We start from the raw sequence: 12,675 nt of genomic DNA on the forward strand, positions 1-12,675 counted from the left end.
TTTGATAGGTCTGTTTGAATTTGCATATAAAAAATAATTATCTGAATATGATTTATTTCAACTTCAACTTTCAGTAAACAATTTCTAAGTTTAGCTATATCTTATATTTAAAATCAAAATTTATGGTTGCTTTAAATGCATTACAATTAACTTTAATGAAATAGTACCAGCCTTTATGACCATGTTTAATCAATGAGTCTCTTCCTTTTCTCCATATATTAATGTTTAAGTTAGAGTTTATAGACTTTTCATAACAATTCACCTTAAAGGATTGATTGGTTATTAGATAACTAATACTTAATATTACAATTAACTTTAATGAAATAGTACGAACCTTTATGACCATGTTTAATCAATGCGGCTCTTCCTTTTCTACATATATTAATTGAAATAGCTCTAGCACGGGATTTCTGGACTCTGAGATACACTACCAGTTTAGCAAATGGTAGTCTTGAGGTAAGTTTATTGTACCATTGACGGTTCACCATTATCTTTAGAAATTTACTTCTGATGTATATGTTGCTTCTTTAAATAACTGAGAAATAGAGGCGAAACGAGTTGGTTAACGGGTATTAAAACAACATCACATGACTATAAGCACAATGACAATTGTCACAAATAGAGGACTACATTGTACCTATGCGTCAACTAAAAATAAAATTTAATTAAATGGACTAAACAACTACATTAAGTTTGAGACCAGGGTAAAAATCTAAAACATCATTTTTGTTTATTTTTTACTTTTATAATCAGATGTGTTGCAGGCATCTGAAAATGTTACCCTGGAGTCGATACACAAGATTGGCAAGCTGGAGTGACATACGTGTCCAGATAACACTTTTTAAGTCCTAGATAACACTTTTTAAGTCCTGCATACCCTATTTATTAAGTATTGGGTTAATTGTAATAAATTTTAGTAAGCAAATATATAGATTATATAACTAAACACTTGAAGAACTGTTAGGATTTGTTAATTTTGTTGGTTTATAAACTGCTTTCTGGTCTATAAAAGGAAACAAAACCTGCAATTTAACTTTTAGATGTTAAAACTAAATTTATATGTGTATGTGTATGTAGTATAATATGTATATATATATATATATATATATATAACATCTATTTTACACCATTTAAAACACAATGAAAAAGAAAAAATAAAAAAATTTGAAAACTGTGACGTCTTTTGAAGAGGATTGAGAAACCACACGTCCATAGATTTGAAGTTTTGTGAGACCACATGTGGTGGGGCGCAAACCTCTTTCAAAGCGTCTTAAAAACGTGGGGGAACACTGTACCCTCGGGTGTTTTGGGCCTTTTTTGACTGGTGGTGCTACCACAAAGCGCCGAATGAGGAGTGGACTTTGGTCAAAATAACCATGGTCAAACGGCTAACTTTAAAAAAACCCGGTTTTTGTTTTAAAAATCTATACTATATTCGCACTTTCGTACCGTGTCACGCACTATCTATATCGGTCGTCGTTCCAGGAAAAAACAATAACTATTATGCATGTCGTGCATCGCACGGGTATTCCCCCTAGTAAATTCATAAAAATAACAAAATAATTCACGCCATTAAGTCTTTACCGCTCTTCGCGTCGGACCGTTGCCTGAGTTGACCAGATAAGTTGACTCGGGTTGACCGAGTTGACTCGCTGAGTTGACCGGGTTGGCTGGTTTTGACCAAGTTGACTCGGTTTGACCGAGTCAAACGAACCAAACCGTCTGACCTTGTCGACTGCCTAACTCGAGCCCACTGACCTGAACCCGAAACATAACTGAGATGAAGGGGTCTGTTGATTTGTGACTCGAACCCGTAACACCGAAACCCGAAACTGAACTATACTTGACCCCGGGCTGAACCAAAACCCGAGCCGTCTTCAACATCATCATCATCTTCGACACAGAAGCCAACAACATCACAAATCAACTCAACTACTTCATCAATCTCAGAAAAAGAAACAAAAGAGAGGAAAAATGGCTAGGGCTCTTACCGAAAGTGGATTCGTCGGAGTTCACCATCCCACCGCCGATGCTACTGCCACCGCCGTGAGCGGCAGCGCCGCTCCCCTTCCTCCGCCGTTCTCTCTCTCTCCTTCCCTGCCTCTCTCTCTCTCTGTCTCGTCTCTCTCTCTCTCTCTCTTCCGCTTCTGTCTTCAGCCGCCGCTCACCACCACCCGACTGTGGTGGTGGTGGTCGTTTCTTCTCAATCGAGGGGGGTGGGGGTGTACGGCCGGTAAAAACTGAGAGAAGGGGAGGTGTGGTTCACCGGAGAAGAAAGGGGGGGTGTGGGTGCCAGTAAACGACCGGAAAACGGTCGGATTTAGCTCCATAAGAAAGGGAGAGGAGTATTTATGGTGGGATGTGTGTATTGTCTAATGTGTTTCCCTTTAGTTCTGCGTATATAGCTCCATAGAGATTTCATAGAAATCTTGTTGAGATTTTGAGGATTTTGGAAAGATTTGCTAAGATTTAGTAAAATCTTATAAATCTTGATAGGATCTTGTAGGATTTGTAGAGATCTTGAGAGATCTAATATATTATGTGCGGGTTTAGGCTTGTGGGTTTTGAGCTTGGGCTCAGGGCCTACAAGCTCAATCCCTGTGTTTAAGCGGCCCGTAATTCCTATGAGACTCGTTGTCAAAACCCGAACTCCGTAGCCTAGTTAAATAATATTACAGAGTTAAAATGGGTAAAAACTAAGGTCGGTATCCGTCGTAGTCGCGTTCGTGCGTTGATAACGGTAATAATCGTGAAAAGAAAATTATATCGTTGTCGTCTTTAATCCGTTTGTCGATCCGGTTTCGACTGCAGTCACTAAAACTTAATTACGAAGCTAAAATATATCGTAAAAATTTAATATTTATCGGCGTTGTCGGTATTCTGTTTGGTTTCAATCCGTTGTCGCTTAACGTTTCGCAGGTTTCTCTGTAAACCACCGTTCGTGCATTGTAAAGTCAGATAGGCGTTCTTAGGCACTCCAAGGCCTAATTAAGTTAATTTGCGATGTAAACACTACTTACTATCAGTTTAATCATCTGTTAATCATGTAATTAAGAGCCGTAAATCACCGGTTGTCACATGGGTGAAGGCTGAGTATTAGCTGCGAGTGCGTGTGTGTGTTCATTTGTGGGTTGGGCATTTGGGGTAATGATGGCTTGTGTTCATTAGTTGTAGTGTTATGATGATTTGAAAATGGTGGACCTCCTTCAATACCCACTGGTATTGGGATTGTATCCCTGCTGACTCAAACCACTTAGCCGAGGGTAACGTCGCCTTCAAAAGAGGGGCCTGCCACATTACCATTAATAACTTAATTAATTATCTTTCAATATTCCGACCCTTTGGGATTGTATCATTGCTGACTCAAACCACTGGGTTGAAGGTAATGTCACCTTGAAAAGAGGGGCCTACTACTATAACTAAGATAATCTATTAAAAAATGCAAAAGTGCGGAAATCATCAAAGGTTACATTAAAGGCGAGTCGGATCCAAGTGATTCATCTTGTCTATCTATTTTTATTTTATTTTATTTTTATTTTTATTTTCAGCATTTTTTTTAGTTTTTATTTTTATTTTCAAAACCTTTTCTAAAAATTTTTGATTTGATTAGACGTTGAGGATAAACCGGTACTAAAAGCTCTTGTGTGATTGGACGACCTCGGTATCTTACCAACGCTATACTACGCTCACGATGGGTGCACTTGCCCGTATGTGTGTTTAGTGTTAGTAAAATATCGTGTTTTATAAATTTAAAACTTGACTAAAGTGTTAAAAAAGGCTTAAAATATCAATAAAAACATATAACGCTACACACGCATCAAGTTTTTGGCGTCGTTGCCGAGGACATAAGGATTTTATGAAAGTTAGGAATCAACGGCCTAATTGTTTTTCTTATTTTTTAGGATTTTTTCTAAATTTTTCGGCTTCTGCAGACTGCAGCACGGGGCCGTGTTGGTCGGACACGGGTCGTGCTCAGCATCCTTACTGGCAGTTTTTGTTTTCTGAGTTATAGAAAGGTGAACACGGGGCCGTGTTGGTGCAGCACAGGGCTGTGTTGAACTCTCCAGTAACTGGGATACGGAAAACAATCACTGTAACCACGACCACGGGGCTGTGCTCAGCGACCACGGGGCCATGGTGAGACTTCTGACCACCAATCTTTTTGTTTTTATCGCAGGACTTGGAACCCAGGCGCCGCACCTGAACTTCCTACGCAGTGCATGAGCTCCAGTTCCAATAATGACATAAAAGAACCTCTAGCCGAACCCGAACGCTTTCTAAGAAAAAGACTTAAAGCTAAAATCCAAGAGAAAGTTTCGGGGGACCCATTTCCAATGGCGGATCAACGTACCTTAATGGATTACCAACAGCCCACGGTAGGTAATCTCGGTGTCGCTATAAATGCACCGAATGTCGATGCCAACAACTTCGAACTTCAGCCGCATTTGATTCAAATGCTCCAAAATTCCGCAACTTTCCATGGGCTTGCGGACGAAGATCCCCACCTACATATTACCAACTTTTTGGAAATATGTGATACTTTTCGGATCAATGGGGCATCAAACGACGCCATCCGCCTCTGAATGTTCCCATTTTCACTAAAAGACCGAGCTAAGGCTTGGCTTAACACCCTCCCAAGTGGTTCGGTAAACACTTGGGAAGAACTAGCCCAAAAGTTCTTATATAAGTATTTCCCACCTTCTAAAACGGCTAAATTAATGACTGAAATTAACACATACTCACAAGAGGATGGGGAATCCTTATATGAAACTTGGGAAAGTTTCAAGGAGCTATTAAGAAAATGTCCTCATCATGGTCTTGCGGTATGGCAACAAGTATCCACTTTCTATAACGGGTTTTTGCCACACACAAGACAAACACTTGACTCTAGCTCCGGGGGACTTCTAGGTAATCGTCGCCAAAATGAAATTTATAATCAAATTGAGGAAATTGCTCAAAAAAATTTTTAGTGGCACACTCCGAGGCACAAAATCTATTGCCCCGGGCGCCCATAAGGTAAACGAAAGCACTTCTTTACAAGCCCAAATCGAGGCCCTCTCTTCAAAAATCAAAATTTTAGAAATGGCAAAAATGGTCTCGGTTATGGCTTGTGAAGGGTGTGGTGGGCCACATGAAAATTGGAGTTGTATGAAAGAAATGGATAATCAAACGGAAACGGTAAACTACATTGATAATAGACCTAGGCCGTCAGGTCCTCCAACGGGTACCTACAACCAAGGATGGCGTAATCACCCTAACATTGGTTGGAGAGAACCCGGCAATAGTAGTAACCAACAAAATCAAAACCAATGAGCAAACTTTCAACAACCAAGAAATAAGTCACAAAATTTCTCTCAACAACAACAAGGGGGACGAGAGAGGCTTGAGGAATCTATCTCACGCCTCTTCTCCAACTCCGAAAAGAAAAACTCGGATCGATTCCAAAAAATGGAATCGAACTTTAGAAATCAACAAGCTAGTATTCAAAACATTGAAAAACAACTAAATCAACTAGCTCAAAACTTCTCCGAGAGACCACAAGGCGCATTACCCAGCAATACCGAAATCAACCCAAAGGCGCAAGTGCATCTCATCACATTGAGAAACCGTACCATAGGTCCCGAGGAGGCTCCGCTACCTCCAACTGAATATAGTCCATCTAACCAAACCACAACTTCACCAACACCCCAAAAAGAGACAACTCCTCCGCCAAATCAAGAACCTACCAAGAACCCCCTGGTGCCTTACCCCGGTCGGTTACTTCGCCAAAAGACCGATGAGCAATTCACAAAATTTGTAAACTTACTAAAACAATTGCACATCAATCTTCCATTTGTGGAAGTCCTCACTCAAATGCCTAAATACTCAAAATTTATGAGAGACTTTCTCACTCACAAAAGGAAAATTGAAACATTGCCATTAGTTAATTTAAGTGAAGAATGCTCCGTCATACTACTTAACAAACTCCCACAAAAGAAAATCGACCCCGGAAGCTTCACCATCCCTTGTTCCATTGGAGGATCACCCATACGTAATGCGCTAGCCGATCTTGGGGCTAGCATCAATCTCATGCCCGCATCAATGTTTGATCGAGTCAGACCAGGAAAAACAAGCCCCACAAAGATAAGCATATAACTTGCCGATAGGTCTATCAAATATCCACAAGGTGTTGCCGAAAATCTATTGGTGAAAGTCGAAGACTTTGTCTTCCCAGCCGACTTTGTCATACTAGATATGGAGGAAGATACCGAAGTACCACTCATTCTAGGAAGACCATTCCTATCCAGCGCTCACGCAATGGTAGACATGAATGGTGGGAAATTAACGTTGACGGTTGGGGACAAAGAGATGGAGTTCGGGGTTGGGAAAAGAGTAGAAGACGACGACCCGGTCAACTACATGAATGTCATAGACTCAAGCTTGGATGATGCTCTCCGACGGTGCAACATGGGATGCAAAACATCCCCTTGGGTAACATATGACTGACTTCGGGACTAGCCAAGGACCCTTATAAACGTGGCGCACCATGGAGGCATTCCGCGGAACTATCCATAGCTTTAGTTTAAATTAACTTTTATGTTTTCTAGTTTAGTTTTACTTTTCAGGAATAAAACACACTCTAATTGGTGGAGGTTACTAAGGGAAACTTGAACCCACACTCCATGCACAAAAACAGAGCCTCCCGACAATTTTCCTTCATTACAGCAAGTTCAGCACGGGGCCGTGCTCAGCCCAACACGCCCCCGTGCCCAAGGATCTGCAGAAAATGCCCAATTCAGGTAACTGGACACGAGGCCGTGCTCACTGAACACGCCCTCGTGCCTAGCCTTCTATTAATTATGATACTGGCGATCTGAACACGGGGCCGTGCCCGGACCAACACGGGCCTGTGCCCAGACGCCCAGTAACAAAAATTTTGTTTTTAAACATCTTTTTACACATTCAATCAACCTAAAAACTAATTTTTGAGACACATTGAGAACTATGTGTAATTTAAGTGTGAGGGGGATGCTAAACCTTGAATTTTACAAGTCCTAATAACAAGCCTTACACAAAACTCTATTGGAACCGCTAATCACCCCAATTTTTTTTCAAAAACTTTTCATTTTTTTTACTTGTCTTAGTTTAATTTGGGAATAACAAGTTCTAAAAAGGTTATATTTTTACAAATTTACAACCGATAGCGTGGTGATAAAAAGAACCAACATAAGAAAATTATGAAACGGCATGACAAATCTAGTTAAAATTTGGTTATATATACTTGAGCACATTAAAACCCATTCCCACAAAAAGTGAGTTTTGTGCCTTTATTGAGCATACAAGCATACACTTTTAAATTAAATGCTCATTTTTCATTTCTTGTATGAATAGCCGCTTGGTTTCTTACGACTCTAGAACTTGCCACGACGATACATTACTGATCCTTACCAACTTAAACCCAAGTAAGTAAATGATGGAGGCATTAGGACTAACCCATTTTCTTTTCAACACCATTATTTTTCCTTTTCTTTTAAACCTACCCAAAATCCCTCCAGTTAACCCCTTTGAGCCTAAACCTTTTCATTTCTAAACCCACAAAACAAACACCCTTCACCCACCAAACCCTTTTTCTTTTAAACCCTTTATTTTAGTAAAAAGCTCGGTTTTCTTGTGACGATTCCTTATAAAAAAAATTAAAATAAAATAAAATAAAAAAATAAAGTCCAGCAATAAACAAACAAGTTACTCAAAGAAACTTTGTTGAAAGTGTTTAGTTTGAATAAAAGTCACAAAAACAAAAAGTTTTACGGCGACTGACGCGTTTTATGCTTTTAGCCCTTTTTACTAACCACTAACCCAAAACCACCTACCTTTAACCCAAGTCTAACCCTTCCCCAAAGTCCTCTTGATATTTACAAAAGTTTATAGTTAAAAAGGAGGAGGATTGATTGCTTGGCAAGCTTATGGTAGAAATAAGTTTCATGCCAGTCTCGAATGTTTCACAAAAATACATCTTCGGCCGAGTGTTGAGTGATCTCCCGTGAGGTATGTGAACTTGTATATAAATGGAATTTTAAAGAGGCATGTTATGCCCAAATAAGTAATTTCTCTTATGAAACGTTCTAGATAAATCATAACGAATAGGATTGTAAATAGCATAAAAATAAAACCAATAAAGATCTTGGATTCCCGACACTCAAGACAAGCCCAAAACTTCTCTTCTACCCATTCCATTTGGGTGTGTAAGCCATAAATTAAAGAGTTTTGCTTGAGGACAAGCAAAGATTCAAGTGTGGGGGTATTTGATGTGTGTAAAATGCAACATATAAATTACATCAAATGAGGCCTAAAACTAACCCTTTTTTGTACTAATGTTGGAAAAAGTATGCTTTTGTAGAATCGTTTGTTGACCCGAACGAGTCGTTCAGAAGAGTTTTTGCTTGAAACGAAAGGCTGAAACAGACGTATCAAGGTAATTCAGCTTGCAAGTCACTTTAAATGGCTTTTCTATTTATATAACAGCTTTTTACAATCAGTCGACACTTCGGCAACAGTTCGGTACTTGAGCCGGAAAGTTACCAATGACAAGACACGAAGGGTATTTATAGGAGAGGTAATTTCGCACGAACCATCCCACGCGAAATTAGGTTTCACACGAAATCTGATTTCGTGCGAAATCACTCCCTAATTTCGTACGAAATAACCCCTGTGTTATTTCGTGCGAAATTCCCACAAACACACTTTTCTCATTTTTTGTGCCATGATCTATCTAAAACAATACAAGACTCGATACAAGACGAAGTCGACAGACGCATGCACCAACAGACTCCCCCTCGAATGTTGACGAGTCTTCAGTGTCGAGTCTTCAACGTCTTCAGTCTTTATCAGTCTGACTGCTCTTTCTGAAGTATCTGACAGTGTAAAAAAAATCCTCAGTCTTCTCTTTTCTTTAGCACCAATAGATAACCTCCCCTCGGATGTTGATCTTCTCTTTTCAGGATCAGAAACTTGGCTCTTGTTCAAGAATCGTGACCTGGCTTTCACTCTTCAGGTATCAAAACCTGGCTAACCTGCACAATCTCTACCTCATAATAAATTTCAAAAATTTAAAATTTGACAAATTTATACTTTATTTTCAGAAGTCAAACACCCAAGAAATGATTTTACAAATTTAATCACTGATGAAGCACTTGAAGAAATAGAATGATTTAACATTTAAAAGCTTCTAATGACCACTTGTAGGCCAAACATTCAAAATCTTTTCTCCCCTCACGAAATGTTCATCATGTTTAGCACTTGGAATTTTGAAAATCAGCTCTCCAACATCAGTTATCAAAAATCTTTTTGAATTTTTCAAAAGTTTATGCTAAAACACACTGAAAATCTTTTTGGATTTTTATATTATAAAAGAATGCAGAAAAAACAATTACAAACAATATTTTTTCTGAGTTTGTGTAAGAGGATCATATTAGTTTTTTGAGACATATCACTAACACCTTTAAGCTTTAATCATTTTAAGTTCTAAACAATTCACCTAGATTGTCAGTATACTGATCCACTTAAATTTTCACACAAAGTTCAACTGTTCCGAGATACGAGATTAGTGTTTTAAGAACTTAAACTTATACGCATGTCCCATCACTTGAATATACTCCTGTATCCAGATCCCAATATTCAGTCTTACAGGTGAATATACCTAGATGATATCTATTAAAGGGTTAAATGCGAAACCATGAGAGCTCAGGCTATTGCTTCCGCAAAATCAGAGAGATGATGGTTCGACTTTAGGTGTGTTCCCTTTAGAGAATCTTTTCTTCAACAGCACATGATTAGCATTTTGCAATGTTTCATCATTTTTTGTATTGAGGGCTGGCTTTAATATTAAAGCAATGCAAAGTATTATTCGAGGACTAGGCCATTGCTTCCGCAATATCAGAAGTCCCGGGATAATACCCCAGATATCACTGAGTATAAAGACCTAGTATCTCAGAAAGAGGGACCTTTCAAACAAGATTTCGGGGGTTACCCATATATCCGAGAGATGTTCCCCACGAGATAAGTAAGTTTGTTTTTTTTAGGTTTATATCTCGAAAACAATCTACTAAATGTATAAAAACCTATTGACACATCCACAGTGTGATTGTTTATCACATTTTACTTTCCAAATCTTTATCGTGTTGTGATAGTCCACTGATGTACTTTCATTTCCTCTTTTTCACAACAAAACTCGTTTTTCATTTTATAATGTTTTTGACTTTTTCAAATTTTCTAATGTTTTTGGATTTTCTGAAATTTCTACTCCCCTAAAATGCAAACACATTTAAAGAAATTTGAAAACAAACTGTACAAGTAATGTGACAACTGTTGTGAATTGCTTCAATTTGCCATCCACTTAGCATAAACAATCAGAACTCCCCCTTACAACAAACTATTTTCCCATTTATGATTTCAAAACACTTAAGTTTGTTTTAATCAAAATGGTTTTTCCGAAAAATAAGTTTTGTTGATTTCATAAACCACATGTAGGTTAGGGGTTCATCACATTGTTTTCAACCACTTGTAAGATAAGATATAACAATTTCAAGAAACTATCACTAGTAGAAAATCAAGTACAACTTAATGTCCCTGATTAACCACTTGAAAATCGAAATATCACAGTTACCAACCTATGAATTTCTCAAGAAAGATGCCGATTCCTACTCCCCAATTACCAAGCTGGGAGTTCCGGCAAGTCAGGATTTTACTTGTGAAAAACTGCCATCCAAGCCTGACCAAACTTGGATGTGACCTCCTCAGCTTCACTCGGGGTGTAAATTGCTTTCTTTGTTTCATAAAAGTCTTTTACCCCTTTTACTTTACCCTCGATCATTTTTCCAAAAATCTTTTTCACATTTCCATTAAACGCTTTCTCGACATCAAATTCTTTCTTTTCAGAATAGAATTGATTCGAGATCTTAACCTTACCCACTTTTGTTTTAAAATTTTCAGCTCGCAATGGTGGAAAGTTCTCATCATTCATTGGCGGAACTGAGTTTTCTTCTTTTGAAACAACTTGTGGCTCCTCTGATTTTGTGGAATCAGATTCATCGCCAGATTTCACATCAGATTTCTTAACAACCCATGTTTGGTTGTCAAGATTTGCTCTTCTTTTGTAAAATCGTTTTGAACATTCACCAACTTCGTATTTTGAATTTTTAAAAACTTTAAATTGTTCCGTTGGTGGTTCAACATCAACAACCTTTTCTTTGAGTTTTTTAGAGACTCCCTGTTTTGTGTTGGTTGCCATAGGACAGTTCCAGGCAATGTGTCCAACTTCATGACATCTGTAACAAGTTCTTGTCTCCTCTCTCTGATATGTTTCATTCTTCACAGATTTTTGTTTTTTATCAAGAAACTCCTTGTTTGATTGCTTCCAGAATGAGCTCTTTGCTTCTTTCTCAGAACTTGTTCCTGAAACAAATTTAATTTTTGAATTAGAAATTTTCTCATTTTTATAATTTTCTGGTGGAATGAAACCCAATCCTTTCTTTTTGAAATTACTGTTTAAGTTTGGTTTCTTTTGAAAACCAGAACCAGAACCGTAAACCTTTTTCTTGTTTAAGCATTGTTGAAATCTTGAAGTGTACTTTTTAGGTTTTTCATTAAGATTTAAATCTTTTATTTCAGAAATGTTAATTTCTATTAATTTGAAAACCTTTTTGATCTTTTCAATTTGAACACTTCTTATTGGTAATTCCTCATCAGAATATAATTTGTTTGAATCATTCAAAGTATATGCCACTTTGATTGGTTCATCATTCAAATTAGATTTTGATAACAAGAATTTTTTATTGTAAACTCTTTTGCCCGATGATTTTGGACTTTCAACTGATGATGATCCCGAACTTTCAGACTCAGACTTTGACTCCGACTCCTCATCCTTATCCAACACCTGATCGACCACTTTCTTTATTAACTCAGACTCATGATCAGTGTCAGACGATGTGAACGTGATGTCAATGTCTTCTAGTAATTCATCAGTTGTTTCGGATTTTAACTTTATATTGACAGCCTTTTTTACTTGCTCCTCATTTGGCTTTCTGGGAGAATAACCTTCCCAGATCGGAGGCGGACACTTGTTATAACTAACACTCTGTTTCTTACAAGTATCCTTCTTTTTCGGCTTCTCATCTTGAAAGGCTTCAAGACCTGCAACAGTTGCATAAATTCGATCAATCAAATAATCAGAACTAGAGTAACTTTGTAACAATCGTCTAATTCTCTCATTTTCGATCTTTTCTGTCTCCAACTCCTGCGTCCACTTTGCACTTTCTTCAATGTAGAAATTTATAGATTTCTGTTTTGACATCATCACAGCATTCATCATAGTCAATGCATCTTCTCTTTCAGAATTTGTCTTTTGTAAACCAGTCACTGTTCTATACAACACATCATACGACTCTTTTACGTAATTAAAATCAAACAGTAACTTTTCTTTCATCTTCTCTTGCTCATTCAACTTTACATCTTTATCCTCACACTGCTTGCAGGATTCCAAACACTTTAAACATGGCTTGATGACTTCAACTATCTTTTCAACTTCGATTATCTTTTCCACTTCAACCACCTTTTCAACTTCAACAATCTTCTTAGTGACTTTAACTTCTTCACTTTGTTTAGACTTCTATTTCTCAGCAACATTCTCACATTTCTCCT

General features: G+C 37.9%; 1 non-coding gene across 1 annotated transcript; it reads right to left on the reverse strand.

Moving 5' to 3' along the window:
- Positions 1-4,712: 4,712 nt before the first annotated feature.
- On the reverse strand, positions 4,713-4,819 carry LOC118483653. Its single transcript, XR_004870940.1, has one exon. It is a non-coding gene; the product is annotated as a small nucleolar RNA R71 (small nucleolar RNA).
- Positions 4,820-12,675: the final 7,856 nt, after the last annotated feature.

This window comes from Helianthus annuus, chromosome 10 (genome assembly GCF_002127325.2).
Source record: "Helianthus annuus cultivar XRQ/B chromosome 10, HanXRQr2.0-SUNRISE, whole genome shotgun sequence".
NCBI classification, from domain to species: Eukaryota; Viridiplantae; Streptophyta; class Magnoliopsida; order Asterales; family Asteraceae; genus Helianthus; species Helianthus annuus.